The following is a 16,656-nucleotide window of genomic DNA, read 5'->3' on the forward strand; positions in this document are numbered from 1 at the left end:
CTTTCCTCCTCCAGTTGCTTCCCCTTTCCTCTGCCTTCTTGCCTTGTCTGTCAGCTGACAGATGACTGCATATTTTAAAAACTTGAGTTGATTCTTCAGTCATCTCCCCTTCAATCTGAGGTGTTGTCTTTATCAGATAGGAATGTGCTTATTTCTGAGCCAATGATGGGCTCCTGCCACAAGTGGTATGAGCTATACACACTCCCCCACAGGCCTTCCTCTTTTTCCTTCTGTCGCTGCCTCTCCTGGAGAGTTAATCTATCTTATTTCGAAATAAACTCCCTCTCAGCATTCTCGATTGCTTCTGTTTGTGGAAAATTCCACAAAGTGTTTTTCTAGACTAAATTTTTTTTTTGAGTAAGCAGAAAAAGAAAGGGAGTAAAGGAAGGTCCCTAATTCTTGTGTATCTTCATACCACTGTGTGAGGTTGGCTGGTAGACTTTATGTTTCTTATATTTTTTTCGGCTTTGCTGCCGTCATAGGCAGAGGGGAAAGGTTAAAACTGTTCTCTGTTTCTTAGATCAGAGGTAGCTAAGTGTAGGATATTTTTGATTGAGGGGTACAGTTTGAATATTAAATGGAGGTTATGCACCTGGTGGATACAATGGTTGGGTTTAATATGATTATCTCTTTGTTCATCTCCTTCAGACATATGTCATGTTATAAAAATTACGCATATTGAACCTGTTCAACCTCTACTGGGGTTATTGACCAAGTCAGTAGGTACATCTCACTCAACCTGTTTGTTTCTTTACATGTTTGTTCTGTGAGCAAAATTTCAAAACAATTTCCCCCTTAGTGTCAGCTGCCAAGTCATCAGGTGGCCTGGGTTACAGTCCTGTGATCCTAAGTGACTAGGACACCTCAGGAGAGGAGGGGCTTCACCTCAGCACAATGTTGCTGAGGACTGGAGTTCCAAGTGCAGGAATGGATGGACGCCAGAGCGCCAGGTCTACAGACAAGTCGCTGTACTAACTGTTATTTTAAACTGAGGCTTCCAGTGTCACTCAGTCCAGCAAAATCTGAGTGGCCACAGTTAGGACTTTGTAAGAAGAAAAGAACACACACAGTGACACTTTAGACCCTTTGTTTGTCCATGCTTAGTTTGGAAACCAGATTCACTGCATTTGACATCACACTGCATTGTGATGCTGGCCTGCCTGTTTCATACTTCATTATTTCATCCATAAAGTTGGAGGTTAAGGACAACTTTTTATAATTCTCCTTCTTGATTATAATCTTTGCCTTGATCGCTTCCTATGTATAACCCCAGCAGCACAGACACTAAGAGCAACATTGAATAATGGGACCTACTGAAACTGAGAAGCTTCTGCAAAGCAAAGGACACTGTCACTAAGACAAAAAGGCAACCCACTGACTGAGAGAAGATCTTCACTAACCCCGCAACAGACAAAGGTCTCATCTCCAAAATATATAAAGAACTCAAGAAACTAGACTTTACAATGCTAATTAACCCAATTAAAAAATGGGGCACTGATCTGAACAGAGAATTCTCAACAGAAGAAGTTCAAATGGCCAAAAGACACTTAAGGTCATGCCCAACCTCCTTAGCAATCAGGGAAATGCAAATCAAAACAACTTTGAGATATCATCTTACATCTATCAGAATGGCTAAAATCAAAAACACCAATGATAGCCTTTGCTGGAGAGGTTGTGGAGAAAGGGGTACCCTATCTGTTGCTGGTGAGAATGCAAACTGGTGCAACCACTTTGGAAAGCAGTGTGGCGGTTTCTCAGGAAATTCGGGATCAACCTACCCCTGGACCCAGCAATGCCACTCTTGGGAATATACCCAAGAGATGCCCGATCATATGACAAGGGCATTTGTTCAACTATGTTCATAGCAGCATTATTTGTAATAGCCAGAACCTGGAAACAACCTAGATGCCCTTCAATGGAAGAATGGATGAAGAAAGTGTGGAATATATACACATTAGAGTATTATGCTGCTGTAAAAAACAATGACTTCTCGAATTTTGCATGCAAATGGATGGAAATAGAAAACACTAACCATATGCATTTAATTATTAAAACTCTGAGGCTGTAACTATACTCAGGAGTTAGGAGGACTTGTTGTTTTTATACAAACCCTGGTTCAATTCCCACATCCACATGGCAAATTTCAACCATCTATAACTCCGTTCCCAGTGGGTTTCAAACCTCATGGCACCATGAAGGTAAACATTCATATACACAAAATAACATAATGGGATGTAAAGCAATAAATTAAGAATAATGTGTGTTTCTACATTGTTAAATCAAAAATGTGCTGATTGAAGAACCACATGGTAAACACTGTACTAAGTTCACATATTAGGTCTTGATCTCATATTGTCTTTTTACCTCTATGGGCACCAGATACTTATAACATTTATGTGTGGTCCTCATGCATACAAGCACACATAAAGGCAAAACACTCAATGTGTGTGTGTATATATTGACATACATATATAATTTGAATACTAGAAAGAAAATAATAGGTAGATGGACTTATTCTTTATGTCTGTGATATGAATAGACTGACATAGAAGGGTTATGGAGTGTAATGAGTAAATAGTTGCTGTAGATTAGAAACATTTCTCTCCTCCCCTGCCCATGGGAATTTTGAAGTTCTTCAGTTGTCAGAGTCTTTGGATTCACAGCTGGAAATATGACTCCATTGTTCTTTTACTGCTCAGGCAAAGCGCAATGTTTGATTTCAAGCATCAACGTAGATTGACTCACAATTGCTTTAACTTGGGATATGATGCCCTCTTCTGGTCTCTACTAATACTGCTTTCACAGGCACAATAACAACACACACCTAATTAATATATTTTATAAAACTTCAAAATGGTTGAAGTGTCAAATTAAAATCGTATGTTTGCATATAAGGCACAAATGTTTTCAATATAGTTTAAAACATTTCTACATTACTTATGTAGAAATACCATATAAAGGTAATGGGCGTGAGTAGCATGCAAAATTTTTAATGTACTTTGTTTACGAGCCACCCAAGCAGCAAGGAGATCCAGTCCGGGCACCAGGGGAGACATCATTGAGGTGAGTGAGTTTCTGACCGCAGCAGCAGCCCAGGACAGGGAACTCAGACGTTCCTCACCCCTCCTACACTTCCTGGTCATCCTCAGGGGCTATTCTGCCCGATACCTCCTCTCTCTTCCTATCTCATCCAGCTTGCATCCACAACCCTACCCCCCTCCGTCTGACTCCCTCCCCTCCTTGACCACATAACATCTCCCAGCTCAGCCTGTTCTGGCTCTAGGACCAAATCCGAATCGGAGGGCAAACGGGAGGGTGGTAGCTCCTTTGTCCCAATAGCCTGCCTGCAGCAAGCTAGGTAGGCCCTTTGTTTACGAGCCACCCAAGCAGCAAGGAGATCCGGTCCGGGCACCAGGAGAGACATCATTGGGGCCCTTTGTTTACGAGCCTCCCAAGCAGCAAGGAGATCCAATCCGGGAACCAGGAGACTTGCATCCACAACCCGCCCAGAGCAGTGCTGAGGAGTTCCATCTGGACGGTAGTCCATGTTCGGGTGCTGAGGGGTTCCAGCTCGACAGGACGGTCCCTGCTTCTACACTGAAGAGATACACCCAGAGACTCATTCACAGCAAAGACTGGACCAAGACACCAGGCCTCTCCTGGCTCCATTTGAACAAGGAGATGGGAAGGCGCCAATGCAAGACTTCCTCCAACAACCTGAAAGGCAACATGACTTCACCAGAATCAAGGGATCCCGAAATAAGAAGAATTGTACACCCTAATCCAGAAGAATTAGAAGAAATCGACTCAAAAGTGAATTATATGAAAATAATAGAAGACCTTAAGCAGGAGGTGAAAAACTGCCATAAACAATTAGAGATTACAAACAAAAAGGTAGAGGAAATGAATAAATCGCTTAAAGATACCCAAGAAAATCAAGAGAAACATGAAAAAGCAATCAGACAGGTACGGGAAGCAGTTCAAGACTTGAAGAATGAAATGGAAGTAATGAAGAAAACACAAACCGAGGGAAGATTGGAGATGGAAAATCTGGGTAAACGAACAGGAACTACAGAGACAAGTACTACCAACAGAATACAAGAGATAGAAGAAAGAATATCAGATACTGAAGATACCATAGAGAAAATAAACACACTGATCAAAGAAAACAGCAAAACCAACAAATTCTCATCACAAAACATTCAGGAAATATGGGACACAATAAAAAGACCAAACCTAAGAATAATTGGAGTAGAAGAAGGAGAAGAGGTGCAACTCAACGGCCCAGAAAATATATTTAATAAAATTATAGAAGAAAACTTTCCCAACCTAAAGAAAGATGTACCTATGAAGGTTCAAGAAGCATACAGAACACCGAATAGGCTGGAAAAAAAAAAAAAAAAAAAACATCCCCTCGCCATATAATAATCAAAACACAAAACATACAGAATAAAGAAAGAATATTAAGAGCCGCAAAGGAAAAAGGCCAAGTTACTTACAAAGGTAAACCTATCAGACTTACACCTGACTTCTCTATGGAAACCATGAAAGCCAGAAGGTCCTGGATAGATGTACTGCAAAAACTAAGAGACCATGGATGCAAGCCCAGACTACTATACCCAGCCAAGCTTTCATTCACCATAAATGGAGAAAACAAAATTTTCCAGGATAAAAACAAATTTAAACAATACGTAGCCACAAACCCAGCCTTACAGAAAGTAATAGAAGGAAAATCTCTAACCAAGGAGTCCAACAATGACCACAATAACTCAGACATCTAGAGACCCGTCACCAGCGCAACTCAAAGAAGGGACGCACACGAACTCTACTACTAAAGAAGTGACCGGAGTTAACATCCCCTGGTCATTAATATCACTTAATGTCAATGGGCTCAACTCACCTATAAAAAGGCACAGGCTAAGAGATTGGATACGAAATCAGGATCCAACATTCTGCTGTTTACAAGAAACACACCTCAAACACAGAGACAGGCACCTACTCAGAGTAAAGGGCTGGGAAAAGGCTTATCAAGCAAATGGACCTAAGAAACAAGCAGGTGTGGCCATACTAATTTCTAACAAACTTGACTTCAAACTTAAATCAATCAGAAGAGATGGAGAGGGACATTTTATACTCATAACAGGATCAATTCATCAAGAGGAAGTCTCAATCCTGAATATCTACGCCCCTAATATAAAAGCACCCACATACGTAAAAGAAACATTACTAAAACTCAAGGCAGCCATCAAACCGCACACACTAATAGTGGGAGACTTCAACACTCCTCTCTCACCAATGGACAGGTCAATCAGACAGAAACCTAACAGAGAACTAAGAGAATTAATGGAGGTAATGAATCAATTGGACTTGACAGACATCTATAGAATATTCCACCCAAATCGGAAAGAATATACCTTCTTCTCTGCAGCTCATGGAACCTTCTCGAAAATTGACCACATACTCGGTAACAAAGCAAACTTCCACAGGTACAAAAACATATTAGTAACCACCTGTATCTTATCAGATCACCATGGATTAAAGTTAGAATTCAACAACAACCCTACCCCCAGAAAGCCTACAAACTCATGGAAACTGAACAGTCAACTACTGAACCACACCTGGATCAAGGAAGAAATAAAGAAAGAAATTAAAGTCTTCCTTGAATTCAATGAAAATAAAGAAACAACCTACTCAAACTTATGGGACACTATGAAAGCAGTCCTGAGAGGAAAGTTCATAGCACTAAGTGCCCACTTAAAGAAAACAGAGAAGGCACACATTGGAGACTTAACAGCCCACCTGAAAGCTCTAGAAAAAAAAGAAGCAGACTCACCTAGGAGGAGTAGAAGACTGGAAATAATCAAACTGAGGGCTGAAATCAACAAAATAGAAACACAGAAAACAATCCAAAGAATCAATGAAACAAAAAGCTGGTTCCTGGAGAAAATCAACAAGATTGATAAACCTCTATCCAAACTAATAAAACGCCAGAGAGTGAATATGCAAATTAATAAGATCAGAAATGAAAAGGGGGACATAACCACAGACACAGAGGAAATTCAAAGAATCATTAGATCTTACTACAAAGGCCTGTATGGCACAAAACTGGAAAATGTAAAAGAAATGGACACGTTTTTAGATAAATACCATATACCAAAGTTAAACCAGGACCAGGTGAACAACCTAAATAGACCTGTTAGTCACGAAGAACTAGAAGCTGTTATCAAAAACCTCCCTACCAAAAAAAGCCCAGGACCTGATGGTTTCAATGCGAAATTCTACCAGAACTTCCAAGAAGACCTAATACCTATACTCCTTAATGTATTTCACAATATAGAAGCAGAAGAGTCATTGCCAAATTCCTTTTATGAAGCTACAGTCACTCTGATACCAAAACCACACAAAGACTCAACCAAGAAAGAGAATTACAGGCCAATCTCACTCATGAACATCGACGCAAAAATCCTCAACAAAATACTGGCAAACCGAATCCAAGAACACATTAGAAAAATTATCCATTATGATCAAGTAGGCTTCATCCCAGAGATGCAGGGCTGGTTCAACATACGAAAATCTATCAATGTAATCCATCATATAAATAAGCTGAAAGAAAAAAACCATATGATCATTTCATTAGATGCTGAAAAAGTATTTGACAAAATTCAACATCCCTTTATGATAAAAGTCTTGGAGAGACTAGGGATACAAGGGTCATACCTAAATATAATAAAAGCTATATACAGCAAGCCGACAGCTAACATCAAATTAAACGGAGAGAAACTCAAAGCCATCCCACTAAACTCAGGAACACTAAACTCAGAAACCCACTCTCGCCATACCTCTTCAACATAGTGCTTGAAGTTCTAGCAATAGCAATAAGACAACATAAGGGGATCAAGGGGATTTGACTTGGAAAGGAAGAAGTTAAACTTTCGTTATTTGCAGATGATATGATAGTGTACATAAGTGACCCTCAAAACTCCACCAAGAAACTTTTACAGCTGATAAATACCTTTAGTAATGTGGCAGGATACAAGATCAACTCCAAAAAATCAGTCGCCCTCTTATACACAAAGGATATGGAAGCAGAGAGGGAAATCAGAGAAGCTTCACCTTTCACAATAGCCACAAACAGCATAAAATATCTCGGGGTAACTCTAACCAAGGAAGTAAAAGATCTATTTGACAAGAACTTTAAAGCATTGAAGAAAGAAATTGATGAGGATATCAGAAAATGGAAGGACCTCCCTTGCTCTTGGATTGGGAGGATCAACATAGTAAAAATGGCAATTCTACCAAAGGCAATTTATAGATTCAATGCAATTCCTATCAAGGTCCCATCAAAATTCTTCACGGATCTTGAGAGGACAATAATCAATTTTATATGGAAAAATAAAAAACCCAGGATAGCCAAAACAATCCTATACAATAAAGGATCTTCTGGAGGCATTACCATCCCTGACTTCAAACTCTATCACAGAGCTACAGTAATGAAAACAGTGTGGTATTGGCATAAAAACAGAGAAGTCGACCAATGGAATCGCATAGAAGACCCGGAATTTAATCCCCAAACCTATGAACACCTCATTTTCGACAAAGGAGCTAAAAGTATACAATGGAAGAAAGAAAGCATCTTCAACAAATGGTGCTGGCACAACTGGATGTCAACCTGTAGAAGATTGAAATTAGACCCATATCTATCACCTTGCACAAAACTCAAGTCCAAATGGATCAAAGACCTCAATATCAGTCCGAACACACTGAACCTGATAGAAGAGAAAGTGGGAAGTACCCTACAACAGATGGGCACAGGAGATCGCTTCTTAAGTATAACCCCAGCAGCACAGACACTAAGGACAACATTGAATAAATGGGACCTACTAAAGCTGAGAAGCTTCTGTAAAGCAAAGGACACTGTCACTAAGACAAAAAGGCAACCTACTGACTGGGAGAAGATCTTCACCAACCCCGCAACAGACAAAGGTCTGATCTCCAAAATATATAGAGAACTCAAGAAACTAGACTCTAAAATGCTAATTAACCCAATTAAAAAATGGGGCACTGAACTGAACAGAGAATTCTCAAAAGAAGAAGTTCAAATGGCCAAAAGACACCTAAGGTCATGCTCAACCTCATTAGCAATCAGGGAAATGCAAATCAAAACAACTTTGAGATATCATCTCACACCTGTCAGAATGGCTAAAATCAAAAGCACCGATGATAGCCTTTGCTGGAGAGGCTGTGGAGGAAGGGGTACCCTCATCCATTGCTGGTGGGAATGCAATCTTGTGCAACCACTTTGGAAATCAGTGTTTCGGTTTCTCAGGAAATTCGGGATCAACCTACCCCTGGACCCAGCAATACCACTCTTGGGAATATACCCAAGAGATGCCCTATCATATGACAAAAGCATTTGTTCAACTATGTTCATAGCAGCATTATTTGTAATAGCCAGAACCTGGAAACAACCTAGATGCCCTTCAATGGAAGAATGGATGAAGAAAGTGTGGAATATATACACATTAGAGTATTATGCTGCGGTAAAAAACAATGACTTCTCGAATTTTGCATGCAAATGGATGGAAATAGAAAACACTATCCTGAGCGAGGTAACCCAGACCCAAAAAGATGAACATGGGATGTACTCACTCATAATTGGTTTCTAGCCATAAATAAAGGTCACGGAGTGTATACCTGGTGAACCTAAAGAAGCTAAATAAGAAGGTGAACCCAAGAAAAAACATATAGTTATCCTCTTGGCTAAGGGAAGTAGATAAAATTGCCGGGGAGAAAATTGGGATCTTGGGGGTGGGGTGGGTTGGGGATAAGGGGGGACGGGGAGAGAAAAGTGAGAAGGGGAGGATTGGGGGAACTTGGGGAAACAGGAAGATTGGGATAAAGGAAGGTTGGATAGGGGAGCAGGGAAGCACATATCTTAGTTAAGGGAGCCACCTTAGGGTTGGCAAGAGACTTGAACCTAGAGTGGCTCCCATGAACCCAAGGCGATGTCCCCAGTTAGTCCCTTGGGAAGCTGAGGATAGGGAACCTGAAATGACCCTATCCTATAGCAATACTGACGAATATCTTCCATTTCACCATAGAACCTTCATCTGGTGATGGATGGAGATAGAGACAGAGACCCACACTGGAGCACTGGACTGAGCTCCCAAGATCCCAATGAGGAGCAGATGGAGGAAGAACACGAGCAAGGATGTCAGGACCACGAGGGGTGCACCCACCCACTGAGACAGTGGGGATGATCTATTGGGAGCTCACCAGGGCCAGCTGGACTGTGACTGAAAAAGCATGGGATAAAACCGGACTCTCTGATCATGGTGAACAATGAGGGCTGATGAGAAGCCAAGGACAATGGCATGGGATTTTGATCCTAGTTCATGTTCCGGCTTGGTGGGAGCCTAGCCAGTTTGGATGTTCACCTTCCTAGACATGGATGGAGGGGGGAGGACCTTGGACTTTCCACAGGGCAGGGAACCCTGACTGCTCTTTGGATTGGAGAGGGAGGGGGAGTGGAGTGGGGGGAGGGGGAGAGGGGTGGGAGGCTGGGAGGAGGAGGAAACTTTTTTTTCCTTTTCTCAAAAAAAATTTAATATAAAAAAGATAGGAATGCAGTATATGCATATTCAGGAGATATGAAACTTCTACAAATATTTTTGAGAAATGGTTGAATCTTTGGTTGTGGAATTAATCATAAAAAGTTGGTTGTATTAATTTTTATATAAACTATTCTGCTTATTTATCCCTAGAAATTCCTAAACATCAAATATTCAACTTTTATTCTGTAATTTTTTTATACAGAAGGATTTTATTATAACAAGTCACCTTAACTTATAATATGATTTATATTGACTATATAGATTACCCCAAATATATATTTACATATAGAAGTATCTAGATAGTAATTTTCATGCAAAAAATTGTAAATATATATAGTTGACTTAGAGAAAATATCTAAATAACTTTAGAAATTCTCTTGCATATTGAGTGTAAATAACTTTAGTTAAAACTTTAATATAATCACATGAAAATAAATGTTTTGTTGATTAGTAATTATAGTGTAATAATCACCATGCCTGTGATGAAAATGTTATAAATAAAAATATTTTGAATAGATTTTGAGCCACAAATCTGTTTTTATTTTAGTTGTAGAAAATTTCAAAGTTCATTAAAAACAACTTTTAAATTCAATATATATATTTAATACTTGATAAAACTACAGTATTTTAAAATTTACTCTATTTTTATATAGTACATGCCTAATACAATGTCCCCTCCCTCCACTCTTCCTGGCTCCCCGTCACCTTCTGTTTTTTCCAGATCCATTCAACCACCATCTTTCATCAGAAATGAACAGATCTCCAACAAACAACAACAAAACACACCAAAACAAACTACAATGAGTCAAGGCAAAAGCCTTCACACTGAACTGGGACATGGCAACCCAACAGGAAAAAAAGAGTACCAAGAGCAGGCCAAAGAGTAAGAGACCCACTCATTCCCAAAGTTATCTCACAAAAATGCCAAGCTAACTTCCTGAATACAAGCACAGAGGACCTGGTGAGGACACATGCAGGCCTGTGCTTGCTGCTTTAGTCTCTGTGAACCCTTATGAGTCCTGCTTAGGTGATTCAATGGGCAGCGTTCTCCTGATGTCCTCTATTCCCTCTGACTCCTACAATATTTCCATATCATATTCCACAAGATTCCCTAAACTCTAAAGGGAGAGACCCGATAAAGTTTTTCAATATAGACTCTCATGTGGCAAAATGTCTTGCTGTAAGTCTGCATCTGCTCAAATTTTCTGCCAAAGGAAGCCTCTGTGATAATTATTGGATAAGGCCCCAATCTAAGAGTATAACAGAATATCAATAGGAATAGTTTTATTTTAATTTTTTTAACTTTTTACCAGATGTGTCCATTTCTACTTATGTCTCTGGACAGTCTTGTCCAGGATTCTGGGCACCCAGGAAGTTTCAGGGATAGGCTCCCTATTGTGGACTTGATCTCAAGTCAAATCAGACAGCATTTTTTGTGCTGGCTGGTCTTATATCACCTTGACACACAAACCAGAGTTATCTGAAATGATGGTACCCCAGTTGAGAAAATGTCATTATAAGTTACCTTGATAGGACATTTTCTTAATTACCAATGGATGGTGGAGGGCTCAGACCATTCTGGGTTTTTCCGTTCTGGGCTGGTAGTCCTTGATTCTATAAGAAAGCAGTCTTTGTAAAGGGGAAGTAAAGGGAAAGCAAGTCATGTTCCATGGCCTCGATATCAGCTTCTGCCTCTAGGATTTTTCCCTGTTTGAGTTTGTCATGACTTCCCTTGGTGATGAACAATGCTGTGGAAGTGTAGTTCAAATAAACTCTTCCTTCCCTGGTTTGTTTTTCATCATGTTGTTTCATCATGACCATGGAAATCCTAAATAAGACCATTGGTCACGCCCATGAGTTCTGTTTCACAACTAGCCCAGCACAACTTGCAGGCAGAACAGACTGTGTGTCAAAGGTCTTTGTGACTCGGTTGGTGCTCATGTTCCTTTTCAGTACCTACGCATACCAAAGGAAGTGGAATGTAGTGGTGAAGACTATGTAGGGACCGTCTTGACCTCTTCATATTCAAAGAATGCCTGTTGTCATTTGCAATGAGGCCTCATTATCAGTCTGTGGAGAGCAACTCTTGTTCTAGCATTAGCATGGATTGTTTGGAATCTTCATATGACCCATCAGCCCACAACTGAATGCAACCTAGTCCTGCTACTAGAAGAATTGTCTGGCTACAAGAGCTGGACAATAGAGACTAGTATCCCCCATTATGAGATGTTCTCACTAGGGTGACCCTCATAGATCCAGGAAGATCCCTGTCACACTGTACTGCAATTCTAGCCATCTCTTAATATACACTATAGGAGTACACAATAAAATAGCAAATGGCTGTTCTTCTTTACCTCCATCCTATCTTCTCTCACATCAGTTACCTCCCTTTCCTATTCTTACCCACCTTCAATCCACCCAAAAAAATCTATTCTATATTCCCAGGAAGATCCCTGCATCCCCATAGACCTCCTCTTTCTGCATAGATAGATTGTTTCTTGGTTATCAATTACTTAATAGTTGATATTCATTTATAAGTGAATACAAGCTGCATTTATTTTTCTTTGTCTGGATTACTTTAACAGAATGAATTTTTTCTAATTACACCCAAATGTAAATTTCATGATATCAATTTTTTTAATGACTAAGTAATAGTCCATTATGCAAATGTACCACATTTTGTTTATCCATTCTGTTTAGGAACATTTATGTTGTTTTCACTTTCTGGATATTATGAATAAAGTCACAATAAAGATGAGTGAACAAGTATCCTTGTGGTAAGATAGAGCATCCTTTGGGTATATGTTTTCTTTTGTTTGGTTTTTCGAGACAGGGTTTCTCTGTGGCTTTGGAGCCTGTCCTGGAACTAGCTCTTGTAGATCAGGCTAAAATCAAACTCACTGAGAACTGCCTGCCTCTGCCTCCTGAGTGCTGAGATTAAAGGCATGCACCACCACTGCCCAGCAAGGAATCTCTTTCTTTGGGTTAGAATAATTTTCTTCTGTGATTTTGGTAAAAATATTTTATGGGCCTTTAAGTGGTGAATATCCTTCTTCCTGATTCCTATGATTCTTAGGTTTGGACTTTTCAAAGTGTCCCAGATTTCTTGGATGCTTTGTGTTAAGGTTGTTTTCTTTTACTATTTTCTTTGACCATTGTATCCAGTAGAAATCTTATCTTCAATGCCTAACATTCTTTCTTCCGTCTTTTTTGTTTGTTTTTTAATACAGGGGTTTCCTGCAGCTTTTTCAGAGCCTATCTTGGAATGTGCTCTGTAGACCAGGCTGGCCTTGAACACAGAGATTTGCCTGCCTCTGCCTCCCAAGTGTTGGGATTAAAAGTGTGTACCACCATTGCCTGGCTCTTCAATCTTTTATATTCTGCTGATGAAGCTTGTCACTTACAATTGCTTCTCATATTCCTAAATTTTTCATTACTGGAATTCTCTCAGTTATTTTTCTTTAAACTTTCAATTTCCATTTTCAGTTCTTGAACAGTATTATTCATTTACTTTAACTGTTTGATTTTCCTTGGCTTTATTTAAGGAATTTGTCCATTTCCCCCATTTGTCTGTTTGTTTGTGTTTTCCTGGCTTTCACTGAGGGATTTACTTATTTCTCCTAATTGAATGTTTATGTTTTCTTGGATTTGTTCAAGAGATTTTTTTTGTTCTTTTTAAAGGACATTTATTATCTACATATTTTTGGTTTTGTTTTCTTGTGCTTCAACTATGTTGGAATGTACAGGGCCTACTGTGGAAGGATAGCTAGACTATAATGGAGACATGTTGCCCTGACTGTTACTGATTGTGTTCTTACTCTAGTGTTTAGGCATCTGTACTTAGGATGATTATAGGACTAGGTGATGGTTTCTGGGTTTTTTTTTTTCATTGCATAGCTACTTTTTCCCCTTGGTTTCTGTTTTCTGTCTAGGTTTCCAGAGATTTATTGGTTGCATGTTACCTGTTTTCCTGGCCTATTCACCTGGGAAGCTCATGAGGAATGCTTGCTGGTTTTGGAGGCTGGGAGAAGGGAGGCCATTGGGAGATGGTCTGTTGTAGTGCTGGGATTGTCTCTGAGAATTGGATCTGGGAAACAATGATAACAGATGACGTTTTCAGGCAGGTTGCCTTGTCATCTGGCAGATGTGACCTGCAATCATACAGGGGTTGTCTGCCCAAGTTTGGGGATGAAATACAGCAAAGAAGAGATTAGGAGAAATAAAGAGCTGATAGTCTTTCAGATCCACAGAATACATGGGCAAGAAGGAAGTATGGATGTAGGCAGTGTTCTGTTTTAGCACTATGGGAGACCCTAAGAATTAGGTCTGGGGAAATAGAGAATGTGGCAAAGTTACATAGTCAGCCTAACTAGCCTTCTGGTATAGGAAGGCTGCTTGGTCATTCTGGCCATTCACCAGCTCAGACCAGAAATAACCACACTGAACCTGTATTAATTAAATCACTGCTCAGCTTATTAGCAATAGCTTCTTATTGGCTAACTCTTACATATTAATTTAACCCATTTTCAATACTGGGTTAAGTTCTCCCAGTATCTGTCTCTGGCAGGGTTACATGGCTTCTCTCTTTGACTCAGCCTCCTTTCTTCTCCCAGCATTTAGTTTAGATTTCCCTGTCTACCTATATACTCTTGATCTATCACAAACCAAGACAACTTCTATATTAACTAATGATTATTCACAGCATACAGAGGGGGATCCCACATCACCTTCCCCTTTCTGTTTAAATAAAAATGAAGGTTTTAACTTTACCATAGTAAAATCACATATAACAAAAGAGTTATCAAGCAAGAATTACAGTTACAATATTTATATCTATTTTATCTTTTATCATGACTAAGAAAAACTATATCTATTCTTCAACTCTATCAAAGACTCTAGAAGGATATAATATTACCTAAGTAAGCAGGAAGTGCATTGTAGGAAATTTCCAAAACTCTAGAAATGACAGAGACATCTTATTGCCTGGACACTTACCCAAAGAACTTTTGTATAATTAGTATTGCCAGGAGCAGATGTGTCTCATGTCATGAAAAGTCCTAACTTCTTAAAACATTTTAAATGCCATATTCTGAAGGTCTCTAAAAGATTTGAAGAATACCTATCCTACTGAAATATATCTCTAGATATCTAGAAAACTTAACTAATATGACTACAAGCTTGACTATAATAGATGATTATCTATTATCTATCTATTGACCTATATTTATTAATTATACATTCCACTTTTAAATGAGCTACACAAACACAATACCTTAATCAAAAGCAGAAATATATATTTAAATATGTATATAAATAAATATATATATAACAAAATTGACCTTAAATGTGTATTAATAGAGCAAGAGCCATACCAATACAAGTCTCTATAGCATATCCCCCTTTTTGTAAACATTTACAGACAATATTTGGAAATGCGGGCATAGTTCTCTTCAAAATACTTTCTGCTATTTATTGGGCCAAGTGTTTTGGAGGGTGTTTCTGGTGACCTTTCAGGGGATCTTGGTCCATAAAACCACATTAGTCTAGAAGAAATCCACAGGTTCTCATCCTCTATGGAAACAAAAAAAAAAAAAAAAGAATCTCTTTTACAAAGCATCATATCCTTAGACCCAAATTCTGAAATCAAGATACCTTTAAAGTATATATGCTGGTTTAGTTTATCTGCCCATACAATAAAATGTCTCACTATACTTAGCTCCTTTACAGTCAAAAAATTAAAAGAAACAATAATATATATAAGCCAGACTCTCTGTGTACATTGCATTTTTATGTGGCTTGTTTTCACTTTATTACTTTTTCTACAAGTTTAAAATTTGTTTTACTATCTTACTCCTTTAATCTATGGCTATCTGTACTCTTTCTCTTTAAAGTCTTTGTTTTATTTTTTAAGCCATTCAAACTTCTTTTTATAACTCTCTATACTCTTTTTCTTCTTTCTTTCAAGCCTATGTACATTTATTGAACACTGTGACCCATTTAGAGGTCTTTTTATCTAAATCTGTCTTTATTGTGTATCTATAATTATTTTATGTCCAGGATTGCTTCTTAAAATGCTAAGCAGCAACTAAGCCTGCTCTGTCTTTTGGCTCTGCCCAATCCAACATGGCAGCAGAGGTCTGTTTAGCACAAGCCAGTGAACCATGCTCATAGTCCCGTTTTCAGGCATACAGAAGTTTATATTGTCATTAAGCAAGTTGCAGTACTCTGTTCACAAAGCCCATTTAAATGCTCCATAGGCAAATGGCCAGCTGAAAAAATACAGCTAAACTTTTGGGGGGGGGGGTTGTATATAGAGTTCCCTTCAAAGCTTTGTCGGGTTTAATGTAGATACAGTTGGCCAGGTTGGAGCACCAATTTGTAGTAGAAAGGCTGCTTGGTCATTCCAGCCACTTGGCAGCTCCCTACTATATATAGTCTGAGCAAGGTATACAACCAAAGAGAATAAGTTCCCAAAAAGCCAGTACATGCAATAAGGATAAATCCTAGTGTCACTGCCAGTGACTCCTCAGTCTGTCCCAGCCATGCAGTTGGCAACCACATTCAGAGGAACTAGTTTGGTCCTATGCTTGTTCATTCCCAGTCTAGCTGGAGTTGATGAGTTCCCATTAGTTCAGGTAGACTGTTTCAGTGAGTGTACCCATCATGGTCTTGACCTCTTTTCTCATATTCTCATTCCTCCTACTCTTCAACTGGACTTTGGGAGCTCAGGCCGTGCTCCAAAGTGGGTCTCTGCCTCTATTTCCATCAGTTGCTGGATGAAGGTTCTATGGTGATATTTAAGATATTCATTAGTCTAATGACAGGGAAAGTCAAGATCAGGTCCCCCCTCCTCTCTTGCTTAGGGTCTTAGCTGGGGACATCCTGTGGAATCCTGAAAATTTCTCTAGATCCAGGTTTCTGCTAACCTTATAATGACTCCCTCAATCAAGATATCTCTTTCCTTTCTTTCATCTCTGTCTTTCCTCCTTCTCAACTATCCAAGTCTCTCAAGTTCTCCTCACCCATCACTTTTCTTGCCTCC

This window comes from Alexandromys fortis, unplaced genomic scaffold (assembly GCF_014885135.2).
Source record: "Alexandromys fortis isolate MF-2015 unplaced genomic scaffold, M_Fortis_MF-2015_v1.1 scaffold_261, whole genome shotgun sequence".
Classification (NCBI taxonomy): Eukaryota; Metazoa; Chordata; class Mammalia; order Rodentia; family Cricetidae; genus Alexandromys; species Alexandromys fortis.